Source organism: Anomaloglossus baeobatrachus, chromosome 4 (assembly GCF_048569485.1).
Source record: "Anomaloglossus baeobatrachus isolate aAnoBae1 chromosome 4, aAnoBae1.hap1, whole genome shotgun sequence".
Taxonomy (NCBI): domain Eukaryota; kingdom Metazoa; phylum Chordata; class Amphibia; order Anura; family Aromobatidae; genus Anomaloglossus; species Anomaloglossus baeobatrachus.
This window is the reverse complement of record NC_134356.1, coordinates 10,071,974-10,087,644: the sequence shown is the minus strand read 5'-3', so window position 1 is coordinate 10,087,644 and position 15,671 is coordinate 10,071,974.

The window sequence follows — 15,671 nt, the reverse complement described above, 5'->3', positions numbered from 1 at the left end:
GAATATAACTACTATAATACTGCCCCATTGTACAAGAATATAACTACTATAATACTGCCGCTATGTACAAGAATATAACTACTATAATACTGCCCCTGTGTACAAGAATATAACTACTATAATACTGCCCCTATGTACAAGAATATAACTACTATAATACTGTCCCTATGTACAAGAATATAACTACTATAATACTGCTCCTATGTACAAGAATATAACTACTATAATACTGCCGCTATGTACAAGAATATAACTACTATAATACTGCCCCCTATGTACAAGAATGTAACTACTATAGTACTGCCACTATGTACAAGAATATAACTACTATAATACTGCCCCTATGTACAAGAATATAACTACTATAATACTGCCCCCTATGTACAAGAATATAACTACTATAATACTGCCCCTATGTACAAGAATATAACTACTATAATACTGCCCCCTATGTACAAGAATATAACTACTATAGTACTGCCACTATGTACAAGAATATAACTACTATAATACTGCCCCTATGTACAAGAATATAACTACTATAGTACTGCCACTATGTACAAGTTTATAACTACTATAATACTGCCCCCTATGTACAAGAATATAACTACTATAATACTGCCCCTATGTACAAGAATATAACTACTATAATACTGCCCCTATGCACAAGAATATAACTACTATAATACTGCCCCTATGTACAAGAATATAACTACTATAATACTGACCCCTATGTACAAGAATATAACTACTATAATACTGCCCCTATGTAAAAAAATATAACTACTATAATACTGCCCCTATGTACAAGAATATAACTACTATAATACTGCTCCCATGTACAAGAATATAACTACTACAATACTGACCCTATGTACAAGAATATAACTACTGTAATATTGCCCCCTATGTACAAGAATATAACTACTATAATACTGCTCCTATGTACAAGAATATAACTACTATAATACTACCCACTATGTACAAGAATATAACTACTATAATACTGGCCCTATGTACAAGAATATAACTACTATAATACTGCCCCTATGTTCAAGAACTGCAACGTTATATTCTTGTACATAGGGGGCAGTATTACTGTATAGTAGTTATTTTCTTCTACATAAGGGCATTATATTCCTATACATAGGAGGTAGCATTATAATAGTTATAAACCTCTAGATAGGGACAGTATTATAGTAGTTATATTCCTGTACATAGGGGCAGTATTATAGTAGTTATATTCTTGTACATAGGGAGCAGTATTATAGTAGTTATATTCTTGTACATAGGGGCAGTATTATAGTAGTTATATTCTTATACATAGGGGGCAGTATTATAGTAGTTATATTCGTATATAGGGGGCAGTATTATAGCAGTTATATTCTTGTACATAGGAGCAGTATTATAGTGGTTATATTCTTGTACATAGGGGGCAGTATTATAGTAGTTATATTCTTGTACATAGGGGCAGTATTATAGTAGTTATATTCTTGTACATAGGGAGCAGTATTATAGTAGTTATATTCTTGTACATAGGGGCAGTATTATAGTAGTTATATTCTTGTACATAGGGGCAGTATTATAGTAGTTATATTCTTGTACATAGGGGCAGTATAATAGTAGTTATATTCTTGTACATAGGGAGCAGTATTATAGTAGTTATATTCTTGTACATAGGGGCAGTATTATAGTGGTTATATTCTTGTACATAGGGGTAGTATTATAGTAGTTATATTCTTGTACATAGGGGGCAGTATTATAGTAGATATATTCTTGTATATAGAGGCAGTATTATAGTAGTTATATTCTTGTACATAGGGGGCAGTATTATAGTAGTTATATTCTTGTACATAGGGGCAGTATTATAGTAGTTATATTCTTGTACATAGGGGGCAGTATTATAGTAGTTATATTCTTGTACATAGGAGCAGTATTACAGTAGTTATATTCTTGTACATAGGAGGCAGTATTATAGTAGATATTATCTTGTATATAGGGGCAGTATTATAGTAGTTATAGTCTTGTACATAGGGGGCAGTATTATAGTAGTTATATTCTTGTATATAGGAGCAGTATTACAGTAGTTATATTCTTGTACATAGGAGGCAGTATTATAGTAGTTATATTCTTGTACATAGGGGGCAGTATTATAGTAGTTATATTCTTGTACATAGGGAGCAGTATTATAGTAGTTATATTCTTGTACATAGGGAGCAGTATTATAGTAGTTATATTCTTATACATAGGGGGCAGTATTATAGTAGTTATATTCTTGTACATAGGGGGCAGTATTATAGTAGTTATATTCTTGTACATAGGGAGCAGTATTATACTAGTTATATTCTTATACATAGGGGGCAGTATTATAGTAGTTATATTCTTGTACATAGGGGGCAGTATTATAGTAGTTATATTCTTGGACATAGGGGGCAGTATTATAGTAGTTATATTCTTGTACATAGGGACAGTATTATAGTAGTTATATTCTTGTACATAGGGGCAGTATTATAGTAGTTATATTCTTGTACATAGGGGCAGTATTATAGTAGTTATATTCCTGTACATAGGGGCAGTATTATAGTAGTTATATTCTTGTACATAGGAGGCAGTATTATAGTAGTTATATTCTTATACATAGGGGGCAGTATTATAGCAGATATATTCTTGTATATAGGGGCAGTATTATAGTAGTTATAGTCTTGTACATAGGGGGCAGTATTATAGTAGTTATATTCTTGTACATAGGAGCAGTATTATAGTAGTTATATTCTTGTACATAGGGGGCAGTATTATAGTAGTTATATTCTTGTACATAGAGAGCAGTATTATAGTAGTTATATTCTTGTACATAGGGAGCAGTATTATAGTAGTTATATTCTTATACATAGGGGGCAGTATTATAGTAGTTATATTCTTGTACATAGGGGGCAGTATTATAGTAGTTATATTCTTGTACATAGGGGGCAGTATTATAGTAGTTATATTCTTGTACATAGGGACAGTATTATAGTAGTTATATTCTTGTACATAGGGGCAGAATTATAGTAGTTATATTCTTGTACATAGGGGCAGTATTATAGTAGTTATATTCTTGTACATAGGGGCAGTATTATAGTAGTTATATTCTTGTACATAGGGGCAGTATTATAGTAGTTATATTCTTGTATATAGGGGCAGTATTATAGTAGTTATATTCTTGTACATAGGGGCAGTATTATAGTAGTTATATTCCTGTACATAGGGGCAGTATTATAGTAGTTATATTCTTGTACATAGGGGGCAGTATTATAGTAGTTATATTCTTGTACATAGGGGCAGTATTATAGTAGATGTATTCTTGTACATAGGGGCAGTATTATAGTAGTTATATTCTTGTATATAGGGGCAGTATTATAGTAGTTATATTCTTGTACATAGGGGCAGTATTATAGTAGTTATATTCCTGTACATAGGGGCAGTATTATAGTAGTTATATTCTTGTACATAGGGGCAGTATTATAGTAGTTATATTCTTGTACATAGGGGCAGTATTATAGTAGTTATATTCTTGTACATAGGGGGCAGTATTATAGTATTATAGTAGTATAATGCTGCCCCTAACTGTTCTTGTCTGTTTATTAGAAGCGGTTTCTTTCCTGTCTTCTCGGCTTTTGCAGGAATTTTTCAGAGAGGATGATGGTTGCAGTCTCAGCTTTCTTCTTGCAGCCGTTGGACCGATCCATGAGGAGAAGACTCCCAGCATTTGAGGATCAGGACTCCCAGCATTTGAGGATCAGGACTCCCAGCATTTGAGGATCAGGACTCCCAGCATTTGAGGATCAGGACTCCCAGCGTTTGAGGATCAGGACTCCCAGCATTTGAGGATCAGGACTCCCAGCATTTGAGGATCAGGACTCCCAGCATTTGAGGATCAGGACTCCCAGCATTTGAGGATCAGGACTCCCAGCATTTGAGGATCAGACTCCCAGCATTTGAGGATCAGGACTCCCAGCATTTGAGGATCAGGACTCCCAGCATTTGAGGATCAGGACTCCCAGCGTTTGAGGATCAGGACTCCCAGCATTCTTGCTTGCACAGTGAGATATCAGTGAGGTTTTTCTGTGTCAGGTATAGTCATTAGGTCACACAGGACAGGTTTGGGCAGAAGAGCTGACAATCTCTGGTATCATCCTCGCCATCAGGGCATCATGGGCAGGCCTTGGATTGGGCAGAGCAGCACAGCGCCCCTAGTGGACAGGTGATCGCTCAGCATTTTCCGGGGGAGACGATTTTCCGTCATTTGAAGGTGAGAATCCTCTGGCGTCTCAGGTCCCATTTGTCTGATCGGTGCCTGTAAAGGGTTAATTCGGAGGCCATTATCATCGTCACCCGGAGATCAATGTGATCTGACAGTGATGGACACACAGCCGCGTCCCATCAGCAGCAGCGTCCACTCAGCACAACCGCCACACACTGCACATAAAACCACTGACATCTCCACTGACGGCCAGTAATGTGTGCGCATGATGGCGGCACTCCGACCACAGGGCCATAGATGTGGTGTGTATGGACGACCGCACCTGAGGAAGATCAGGGCGTCTGCAACTCCATCCTACTCTGCATGGGTGCGTTATGGCGGCACTATGTATGTGTACAATATAGCGGAACTACTTTACATGTGTGTATAATATAGCAGCACTATGTATTTATATGATATAGCAGAACTATGTACAGGTGAAACCCTTAGTTTCCTTTCCCTCTCCATAAAGAAACATCTGCAGGTTTTTCCCTCCCCTCTCTATACAGACACATCTGCAGGTTTTTCCCTCAGCTCCCTATACAGACACATCTGCAGGCTTTTCCCTCCGCTCTCTATACAGACACATCTGCAGGTTTTTCCCTCCCCTCTCTATACAGACACATCTGCAGGTTTTTCCCTCCATTCTCTATACAGACACATCTGCAGGATTTTCCCTCCGCTCTCTATACAGACACATCTGCAGGTTTTTCCCTCCATTCTCTATACAGACACATCTGCAGGTTTTTCCCTTCACTCTCTATAAAGACATATCTGCAGGTTTTTCCCTTCCCTCTCTATACAGACATATCTGTAGGTTGTCCCTCCACTCTCTATACAGACACATCTGCAGGTTTTTCCCTCCCCTCTCTATACAGACACATCTGCAGGTTTTTCCCTCCATTCTCTATACAGACACATCTGCAGGTTTTTCCCTTCCCTCTCTATACAGACACATCTGCAGGTTTTTGCCTTCCCTCTCTATACAGACACATCTGCAGGTTTTCCCCTCCTCTTTCTATAAAGACACTTCTGCAGCTTTTCCCTCCGCTCTCTATACAGACACATCTGCAGGTTTTCCCTCCTCTTTCTATACAGACACATCTGCAGGTTTTTCCCTCCGCTCTCTGTACAGACACATCTGCAGGTTTTCCCTCCGCTCTCTGTACAGACACATCTGCAGGTTTTCCCTCCTCTTTCTATACAGACACATCTGCAGGTTTTTTTCCTGTTAGGTGAATTAGGAATGTAAATTATTTCTATTTGCCAAATGCAGAATAATGAGAGAGAGAGAGAATGTTTTCAGGCATTTTATTACTTTCTGCACAATCAGACATTTCTATACACTGAGTACTGTGCCTTTAAACAATATGGGACCGCCCATATGATGATGTCATGGCTTTGGAAGCTTCTGATAGGTTTATTGGACACATCTGAGTTAATTAGACGCACCTGTGGATGTATTGTAATGCTAACCTGACACACACGGCTTCTTTGTGTAGCATCATGGGAAAGTCAAAATAAATCAGCCAAGATCTCAAGAGTCACGTTCATCCTTGGGTGCAATTTCCAGATACCTAAAGGTGCCTCATTCATCTGTACAAACCATTATACACAAGTACAAACAAGATGGGAATGTCCGGCCATCATACCGCTCAGGAGGAGACGGGTTCTGTGCACCAGAGATGAATGTGCTTTGGTCAGACGTGTGCAGATCAACCCAAGAACAAAAGGAAAAGACCTTGTGAAGATGCTGGCGGAGGCTGGTAACATTGTGTCATTATCCACAGTGAAGATGCTGGCGGAGGCTGGTAACATTGTGTCATTATCCACAGTGAAGATGCTGGCGGAAGCTGGTAACATTGTGTCATTATCCACAGTGAAGATGCTGGCGGAAGCTGGTAACATTGTGTCATTATCCACAGTGAAGATGCTGGCGGAAGCTGGTAACATTGTGTCATTATCCACAGTGACATGAGTCCTGTATTAACATGGGCTGAAAGGTGACTCTGCAGGAAGAAGCCATTACCCCAAAAGAAACAGGAAAAAAACAGATTAATGTTTGCAAATGCAACAGGAACAAAGACCTTAATTTTTGGAGACGTCCTGTGATCTGATGATGAGCAGTGATGGCCGGTGCCCCCCCAGCCCCCTCTGATGATGAGCAGTGATGGTCGGTGATGGCCGGTGCCCCCCCCAGCCCCCTCTGATGATGAGCAGTGATGGTCGGTGATGGCCGGTGCCCCCCCAGCCCCCTCTGATGATGAGCAGTGATGACCGGTGATGGCCGGTGCCCCCCCAGCCCCCTCTGATGATGAGCAGTGATGGCCGGTGATGACCAGTGTTCCCCCCCAGCCCCCTCTGATGATGAGCAGTGATGACCGGTGATGACCAGTGTTCCCCCCCAGCCCCCTCTGATGATGAGCAGTGATGACCGGTGATGACCAGTGTTCCCCCCCAGCCCCCTCTGATGATGAGCAGTGATGGCCGGTGATGGCCGGTGCCCCCCCAGCCCCCTCTGATGATGAGCAGTGATGACCGGTGATGACCAGTGTTCCCCCCCAGCCCCCTCTGATGATGAGCAGTGATGGCCGGTGATGGCCGGTGCCCCCCCAGCCCCCTCTGATGATGAGCAGTGATGGCCGGTGATGACCAGTGTTCCCCCCCAGCCCCCTCTGATGATGAGCAGTGATGACCGGTGATGACCAGTGTTCCCCCCCAGCCCCCTCTGATGATGAGCAGTGATGACCGGTGATGACCGGTGCCCCCCCAGCCCCCTCTGATGATGAGCAGTGATGGCCGGTGATGGCCGGTGCCCCCCCAGCCCCCTCTGATGATGAGCAGTGATGGCCGGTGATGGCCGGTGCCCCCCCAGCCCCCTCTGATGATGAGCAGTGATGGCCGGTGATGGCCGGTGCACCCCCAGCCCCCCTATGATGGGCGAGAGCCAATGTTTACTCTTCAATTATAAAAGCAAATATGATGGAGCGTAATAAGGCTCCCCGTCACACCGGCAGCTGCGCACACAGCGCGTGTACAGACGAGGCCGCGATGTTCCCCGCACAGCGACACCGACACTCAGGGGTCAGGAAAGCTGGGTGACCCCTCCGCGACCTGCCATAGTGAATGCATTGTCACCCAACTTTCCCAGGAGCAGACAGAGGAGATACGTGTCCTGTGCACAGATCTGAGGGTTATTACTCAACTGTAGAGTAATGGAGCCAAGAGCAGGAAAACAGAACGAGGAAGATGGCGACTGCGAGGAAGACGATGAGAGACGAGGAAGGAAAGAGCCGACATCCCGGAGAGGAAGGAAGAGAAATACCCGATACCGGGGCACAACCTGCGATACATGAGAAATGATCCTGTATGATACTGTGCTGAGCCGTGTATCTAATCCTCTCCTGTGTGATACTGTGCTGAGCCGTGTATCTAATCCTCTCCTGTGTGATACTGCCTGCTGAGCCGTGTATCTAATCCTCTCCTGTGTGATACTGCCTGCTGAGCCGTGTATCTAATCCTCTCCTGTGTGATACTGTCTGCTGAGCCGTGTATCTAATCCTCTCCTGTGTGATACTGTCTGCTGAGCTGTGTATCTAATCCTCTCCTGTGTGATACTGTCTGCTGAGCCGTGTATCTAATCCTCTCCTGAGTGATACTGTCTGCTGAGCTGTGTATCTAATCCTCTCCTGTGTGATACTGTCTGCTGAGCTGTGTATCTAATCCTCTCCTGAGTGATACTGTCTGCTGAGCCATGTATCTAATCCTCTCCTGTGTGATACTGTCTGTTGAGCTGTGTATCTAATCATCTCCTGTGTGATACTGTCTGCTGAGCCGTGTATCTAATCCTCTCCTGTGTGATACTGTCTGTTGAGCTGTGTATCTAATCATCTCCTGTGTGATACTGTCTGCTGAGCCATGTATCTAATCCTCTCCTGTGTGATACTGTCTGTTGAGCTGTGTATCTAATCATCTCCTGTGTGATACTGTCTGCTGAGCCGTGTATCTAATCCTCTCCTGTGTGATACTGTCTGTTGAGCTGTGTATCTAATCATCTCCTGTGTGATACTGTCTGCTGAGCCATGTATCTAATCCTCTCCTGTGTGATACTGTCTGTTGAGCTGTGTATCTAATCATCTCCTGTGTGATACTGTCTGCTGAGCCGTGTATCTAATCCTCTCCTGTGTGATACTGTCTGTTGAGCTGTGTATCTAATCATCTCCTGTGTGATACTGTCTGCTGAGCCATGTATCTAATTCTCTCCTGTGTGATACTGTCTGTTGAGCTGTGTATCTAATCATCTCCTGTGTGATACTGTCTGCTGAGCTGTGTATCTAATCCTCTCCTGTGTGATACTGTCTGCTGAGCTGTGTATCTAATCATATCCTGTGTGATACTGTGCTGAGAAGTGTATCTAATCCTCTCCTGTGTGATACTGTCTGCTGAGCTGTGTATATAATCCCATCCTGTGTGATACGTCTGCTGAGCCGTGTATCTAATCCTCTCCTGTGTGATAATGTCTGCTGAGAATTGTATCTAATTCCTGTGTGATACTGTCTGTTGAGCTGCATCTAATCCTATCCTGTGATACTGTCTGCTGAGCCGTGTATCTAATCCTCTCCTGTGTGATACTGTCTGCTGAGAATTGTATCTAATTCCTGTGTGATACTCTCTGTTGAGCTGCATCTAATACTCTCCTGTGTGATACTGTCTGCTGAGCTGTGTATCTAATCCTATCCTGTGTGATACTGTCTGCTGAGCTGTGTATCTAATCCTCTCCTGTGTGATACTGTCTGCTGAGCCATGTATCTAATCCTCCCCTGTGTAATAGTCTGCTGAGCTGTGTATCTAATCCTCTCCTGTGTGATACTGTCTGCTGAGCCATGTATCTAATCTTCTCCTGTGAGATACTGTCTGCTGAGAATTGTATCTAATCCTATCCTGTATGATAGTGTCTGCTGAGCCGTGTATGTAATCCTCTCCTGTGTGATACTGTTTGCTATGTATGTGATGCTGTCACGTCTGTTGCGTATCTAAGCCTGTGTGGTACCCTCTGTACCCCATCACGTTTCTAAACCTGTGTGGTACCCTCTCTACCCCATCAGGTATCTAAGCCTGTGTGGTACCCCCTGTACCCCATCATGTATCTAATCCTCTGTGGTACCCTCTGTAGCCCATCAGGTATCTAAGCCTCTGTGGTACCCTCTGTACCCCATCAGGTATCTAAGCCTGTGTGGTACCCTCTGTACCCCATCAGGTATCTAAGCCTGTGTGGTACCCTCTGTACCCCATCAGGTATCTAAGCCTGTGTGCTACCCCCTGTACCCCATCACGTATCTAAGCCTGTGTGGTACCCTCTGTACCCCATCACGTATCTAATCCTCTGTGGTACCCTCTGTACCCCATCAGGTATCTAAGCCTCTGTGGTACCCTCTGTACCCCATCAGGTATCTAAGCCTGTGTGGTACCCCCTGTACCCCATCACGTATCTAATCCTCTGTGGTACCCTCTGTACCCCATCACGTATCTAATCCTCTGTGGTACCCTCTGTACCCCATCAGGTATATAAGCCTGTGTGGTACCCTCTGTACCCCATCCCGCTCTGCGTTCTTCCGCAGTCACATATTTATGTTCTGGTAGAGCGGAGCATAACTCTCATTAAGCGCTCGTCCCCATCAGCGGAATTAATGGCGTCCATTGATTATTTGGGCACAGTCAGCAGCCCGGGCCCTAATGAACTCCTCTCCGCTCCTCCAGGAACGTCCGAGGGGAAATTAGTTTCTACAATTAGTTTTCCCTTAACCCTTTCCATCCTGGAGCATAGGAAGCGACTTGTCTGACACCAGGAGAGTGGGGTGACGGGGGGGGGGGGGGGGTCCTTCGTTTTAGGGAGACACTGCTCTATAACAGAAATCAGGACTAAACCCTCTCACTAATAGGACTAGGGAATGGGCCCCTGGGTCCTGGGTGTTCTCTGTCCTCCGGGACATGGAATTGGGGGATAAGAATTGGCACTAATTGGATAACACGGTATCCGTCAATGCCATGTTTACTGGCAAAAGTGGTCACTGGTGTGATGGACTATGGGGAAGGCTGCGGGGAGGGTCACGATGGCTGATGTGCGAAAGTCGCTGCTGTGACCACAGGGGAAGTGTGAGAGCTGCTGCTGTGACCACAGGGGAAGTGTGAGAGCTGCTGCTGTGACCACAGGGGAAGTGGAAGAACCGCTGCTGTGACCACAGGGGAAGTGTGAGAGCTGCTGCTGTGACCACAGGGGAAGTGTGAGAGCTGCTGCTGTGACCACAGGGGAAGTGTGAGAGCTGCTGCTGTGACCACAGGGGAAGTGTGAGAGCTGCTGCTGTGACCACAGGGGAAGTGTGAGAACCGCTGCTGTGACCACAGGGGAAGTGTGAGAGCTGCTGTGACCACAGGGGAAGTGTGAGAGCTGCTGTGACCACAGGGGAAGAGGGAGAGCCACTGCTGTGACCACAGGGGAAGTGTGAGAGCTGCTGCTGTGACCACAGGGGAAGTGTGAGAGCTGCTGCTGTGACCACAGGGGAAGTGTGAGAGCTGCTGCTGTGACCACAGGGGAAGTGTGAGAGCTACTGCTGTGACCACAGGGGAAGTGTGAGAGCTGCTGCTGTGACCACAGGGGAAGAGGGAGAGCCACTGCTGTGACCACAGGTAAACAGGGAGAGATGCTGCTGTGACCACAGGGGAAGTGTGAGAGCTGCTGCTGTGACCTCAGGGGAAGTGTGAGACCCGCTGCTGTGACCACAGGGGAAGTGTGAGAGCTGCTGCTGTGACCTCAGGGGAAGTGTGAGAGCTGCTGCTGTGACCACAGGGGAAGTGTGAGAGCTGCTGCTGTGACCTCAGGGGAAGTGTGAGAACCGCTGCTGTGACCACAGGGGAAGTGTGAGAGCTGCTGCTGTGACCTCAGGGGAAGTGTGAGAACCGCTGCTGTGACCTCAGGGGAAGTGTGAGAGCCGCTGCTGTGACCACAGGGGAAGTGTGAGAGCTGCTGCTGTGACCACAGGGGAAGTGTGAGAGCTGCTGCTGTGACCACAGGGGAAGTGTGAGAACCGCTGCTGTGACCACAGGGGAAGTGTGAGAGCTGCTGCTGTGACCTCAGGGGAAGTGTGAGAACCGCTGCTGTGACCACAGGGGAAGTGTGAGAGCTGCTGCTGTGACCACAGGGGAAGTGTGAGAACCGCTGCTGTGACCACAGGGGAAGTGTGAGAGCTGCTGCTGTGACCTCAGGGGAAGTGTGAGAACCGCTGCTGTGACCACAGGGGAAGTGTGAGAGCTGCTGCTGTGACCACAGGGGAAGTGTGAGAGCTGCTGCTGTGACCTCAGGGGAAGTGTGAGAACCGCTGCTGTGACCTCAGGGGAAGTGTGAGAGCCGCTGCTGTGACCACAGGGGAAGTGTGAGAGCTGCTGCTGTGACCTCAGGGGAAGTGTGAGAGCAGTCCTTCTACAGGCAGATCTCGGATGCAGCAATGGGTACACGGTTTTGGCCCTCTTTCGATAACCTCTTTGTGGGGTGGGGTGAGGGCGCATGTGTACACCTCGCCTCTGTATCAGGGGGTTTGTCTGTGGTTGGTGCCGGTACATCGATGATATCTTGTTCTTATGGACAGGCCTGGAAGATACGTGTCGGGAGCTCATCTCTTCACTTAACCAAAATTCGTTCAATCTATGGCTCACGTGGTGGATCTCCATGATGTCTATGGAGTTCTTGGATCAGAGGCTCACACTGCAGGACCAATGTCTATCTACCAGTTTATATCGCAAGGTAACCTCCCCGAATGGCTTCCTCCATTTTGACAGCTTTCATCCACAATATCTTAAGTGTTTTAAAGATTTTCTCCACTTTTGCGACTCACTACCTCCATCAGCACGGTAGTAGAATTCGGGATACAAGGATCCCCGGCTTGGATCACCTCCCGAGGGTGGAAACATCACATTACCTCTTCTTTGCCTGGAATCACGTTGGATCTATAAACTTGACTGTGGCATAAATTGAAACCTCTTATTTATGGGCTATTATAAGCAGTAGGGGTGGTCCGTATATTAGATTGGTGGTCTTACGCCCTTTTTGCTCTAGTTATTCCATCTGGGACACCTTTCTACTTCTGCATGGGCTTATCTGTCCCCTGGTGTCAAGAGTTATATGGAGACAGGCCAGGGGCCCCTAGGCTGGCCCTCAGACTTGTGACCCTGCGCTGTCCCTTATCGCAGAGGAAGGTTTGATAGTAGGCAGGTGCAAGCCCCCAGCGTGACCCTAACTCCTGTCCAAGCCCTGATCTTACTCCCCCTTTCCCTCACGATTGGAGTGGGCTGGAAAGCACAATAATAAAACCCCACAGAAGCAACACGGACAAGGTAGAACGAAAACTCATACACACAAAGGAGAGAATATGTGTACAGGGGAATAAGGAAAAGGGAAGGACGGAACACAGATCACCATAAACAGGATCACCACCAAGACCGGAATCGCTGGAGCTATGCTGAAGCTATAATCGGTGCTCAGTAGCAAGGTCCAGAATCTTATATAGGGAGGACACTGCTGTGATTGGTAATTAGCAATCTGAGCTCCTAGCAGATTTTCCCAATCAGCAGGAATTAACTCCTGCAAGACTGAGGAACAGAGCACATGAAACAGCCAACGCCTAGGACTGAGGAACAGCGCACATGATACAGTTGAGGACCAGGACTGAGGAACAGAGCCCCTGAAACAGCCGATGCCCAGGACTGAGGGACAGAGCACATGAAACAGCTAATGCCCAGGACTGAGGGACAGAGCACATGAAACAGCTGAGGCCCAGGATTGAGGACCAGAGCACATGAAACAGTCGATGCCAAAGACTGAGGAACACAGCACATGAAACAGCTGACACCCATGACTGAGAAACAGTGCACATGAAACAGCCAACGCCCAGGACTGAGGAACAGTGCACATGAAACAGCCGACGCCCAGGACTGAGGAACAGAGCAAATGAATCAGCCGACGCCCAGGACTGAGGAACAGTGCACATGAAACAGCTGACGCCCAGGACTGAGGAACAGTGCACATGAAACAGCCGACGCCCAGCACTGAGGAACAGTGCACATGAAACAGCCAACGCCCAGGACTGAGGAACAGTGCACATGAAACAGCCGACGCCCAGGACTGAGGAACAGTGCACATGAAACAGCCGACGCCCAGGACTGAGGAACAGTGCACATGAAACAGCCGATGCCCGACTCTGGCTGAACAACTAGGAGACATCAGATTGCCTCTCAGGCTCTGTAGTGTGAACTTCAGCAGCATGTGCCCCTATGCCTTTTCTGGCGGTGGGGGTGAACTTTGACACAATCACCACTGTGTAAATGTATGCCTATTGTTTCCTATGGCCTCTGAAACATCATATGGCAATTATTTTATGTTTTAGTCCATTCACACCTGCTTTGTATTTTAATCATGTATCTGCCTATATATAATCCTTAGCGTGCACCACGTTTACCCCTGAGGAAGCCATCCATTGGTGAAACACGTGGGGCTTCTTTCTCCCGCCCGGTCGCTCTCATTAATCCTTGGTTTGCTCTTCCTTTGATCACTTTACTCCTATTATCCGCTGTTTGTTATTCTATTATTGGAGTCTTCATACCTGGGGTGTTGTTGTGTTGTTGTATGAGCACCGGTCATGTCATTCCTTTGTTATATGATAGGACTGTGTATCTCCTGCCCCTATACCATGATGCCTATATATTATGTCACGGGACTGCCCCCCCCATGTGTGTTTGTAATAATGCTTGGTGTCTAATAAAAGGATGTGTATAATATTTATGCAGGTTGAGGACAATATTATAATATACAGTTCCTGTGCCCATATGCACTACCCCCTCCCAGTGGGAGAACCGCTGCTGTGACCTCAGGGGAAGTGGGAGAACTGCTGCTCTGACTACAGAGGAAATGGGAGAACGGCTGCTGTGACCGCAGAGGAAGGGGGAGAACGGCTGCTGTGACCGCAGAGGAAGGGGGAGAATGGCTGCTGTGACCGCAGAGGAAGGGGGAGATCGGCTGCTGTGACCGCAGAGGAAGTGGGAGAACGGCTGCTGTGACCACAGAGGAAGTGGGAGAACGGCTGCTGTGACCACAGAGGAAGTGAGAGATCGGCTGCTGAGACCTCAGGGGAAGTGGGAGAACGGCTGCTCTGACTACAGAGGAAGTGAGAGATCGGCTGCTGTGACCACAGAGGAAGGGGGGAGATCGGCTGCTGTGACCACAGAGGAAGGGGGAGAACGGCTGCTGTGACCGCAGAGGAAGGGGGAGAACGGCTGCTGTGACCACAGAGGAAGTGGGAGAACGGCTGCTGTGACCGCAGAGGAAGGGGGAGAACGGCTGCTGTGACCGCAGAGGAAGGGGGAGAACGGCTGCTGTGACCGCAGAGGAAGGGGGAGATCGGCTGCTGTGACCGCAGAGGAAGTGGGAGAACGGCTGCTGTGACCACAGAGGAAGTGAGAGATCGGCTGCTGTGACCGCAGAGGAAGTGGGAGAACGGCTGCTGTGACCACAGAGGAAGTGGGAGAACGGCTGCTGTGACCACAGAGGAAGTGGGAGAACGGCTGCTGAGACCTCAGGGGAAGTGGGAGAACGGCTGCTGTGACCACAGAGGAAGTGGGAGAACGGCTGCTGAGACCTCAGGGGAAGTGGGAGAACGGCTGCTGTGACCACAGAGGAAGCTGGAGAACGGCTGCTATGACCACAGAGGAAGCGGGAGAACGGCTGCTGTGACCACAGAGGAAGTGGGAGAACGGCTGCTGTGACCACAGAGGAAGTGGGAGAACGGCTGCTGTGACCACAGAGGAAGTGGGAGAACGGCTGCTGAGACCTCAGGGGAAGTGGGAGAACGGCTGCTGTGACCACAGAGGAAGCTGGAGAACGGCTGCTATGACCACAGAGGAAGCGGGAGAACGGCTGCTGTGACCACAGAGGAAGTGGGAGAACGGCTACTGTGACCACAGAGGAAGTGGGAGAACGGCTGCTGTGACCACAGAGGAAGTGGGAGAACGGCTGCTGAGACCTCAGGGGAAGTGGGAGAACGGCTGCTGTGACCACAGAGGAAGTGGGAGAACGGCTGCTGTGACCACAAAGGAAGTGAGAGATCGGCTGCTGAGACCACAGAGGAAGTGAGAGATCGGCTGCTGAGACCTCAGAGGAAGTGGGAGAACGGCTGCTGTGACCACAGAGGAAGTGGGAGAACGGCTGCTGTGACCACAGAGGAAGTGGGAGAACGGCTGCTGTGACCACAGAGGAAGTGGGAGAACGGCTGCTGAGACCACAGAGGAAGTGAGAGATCGGCTGCTGTGACCACAGAGGAAGTGAGAGATCGGCTGCTGAGACCACAGA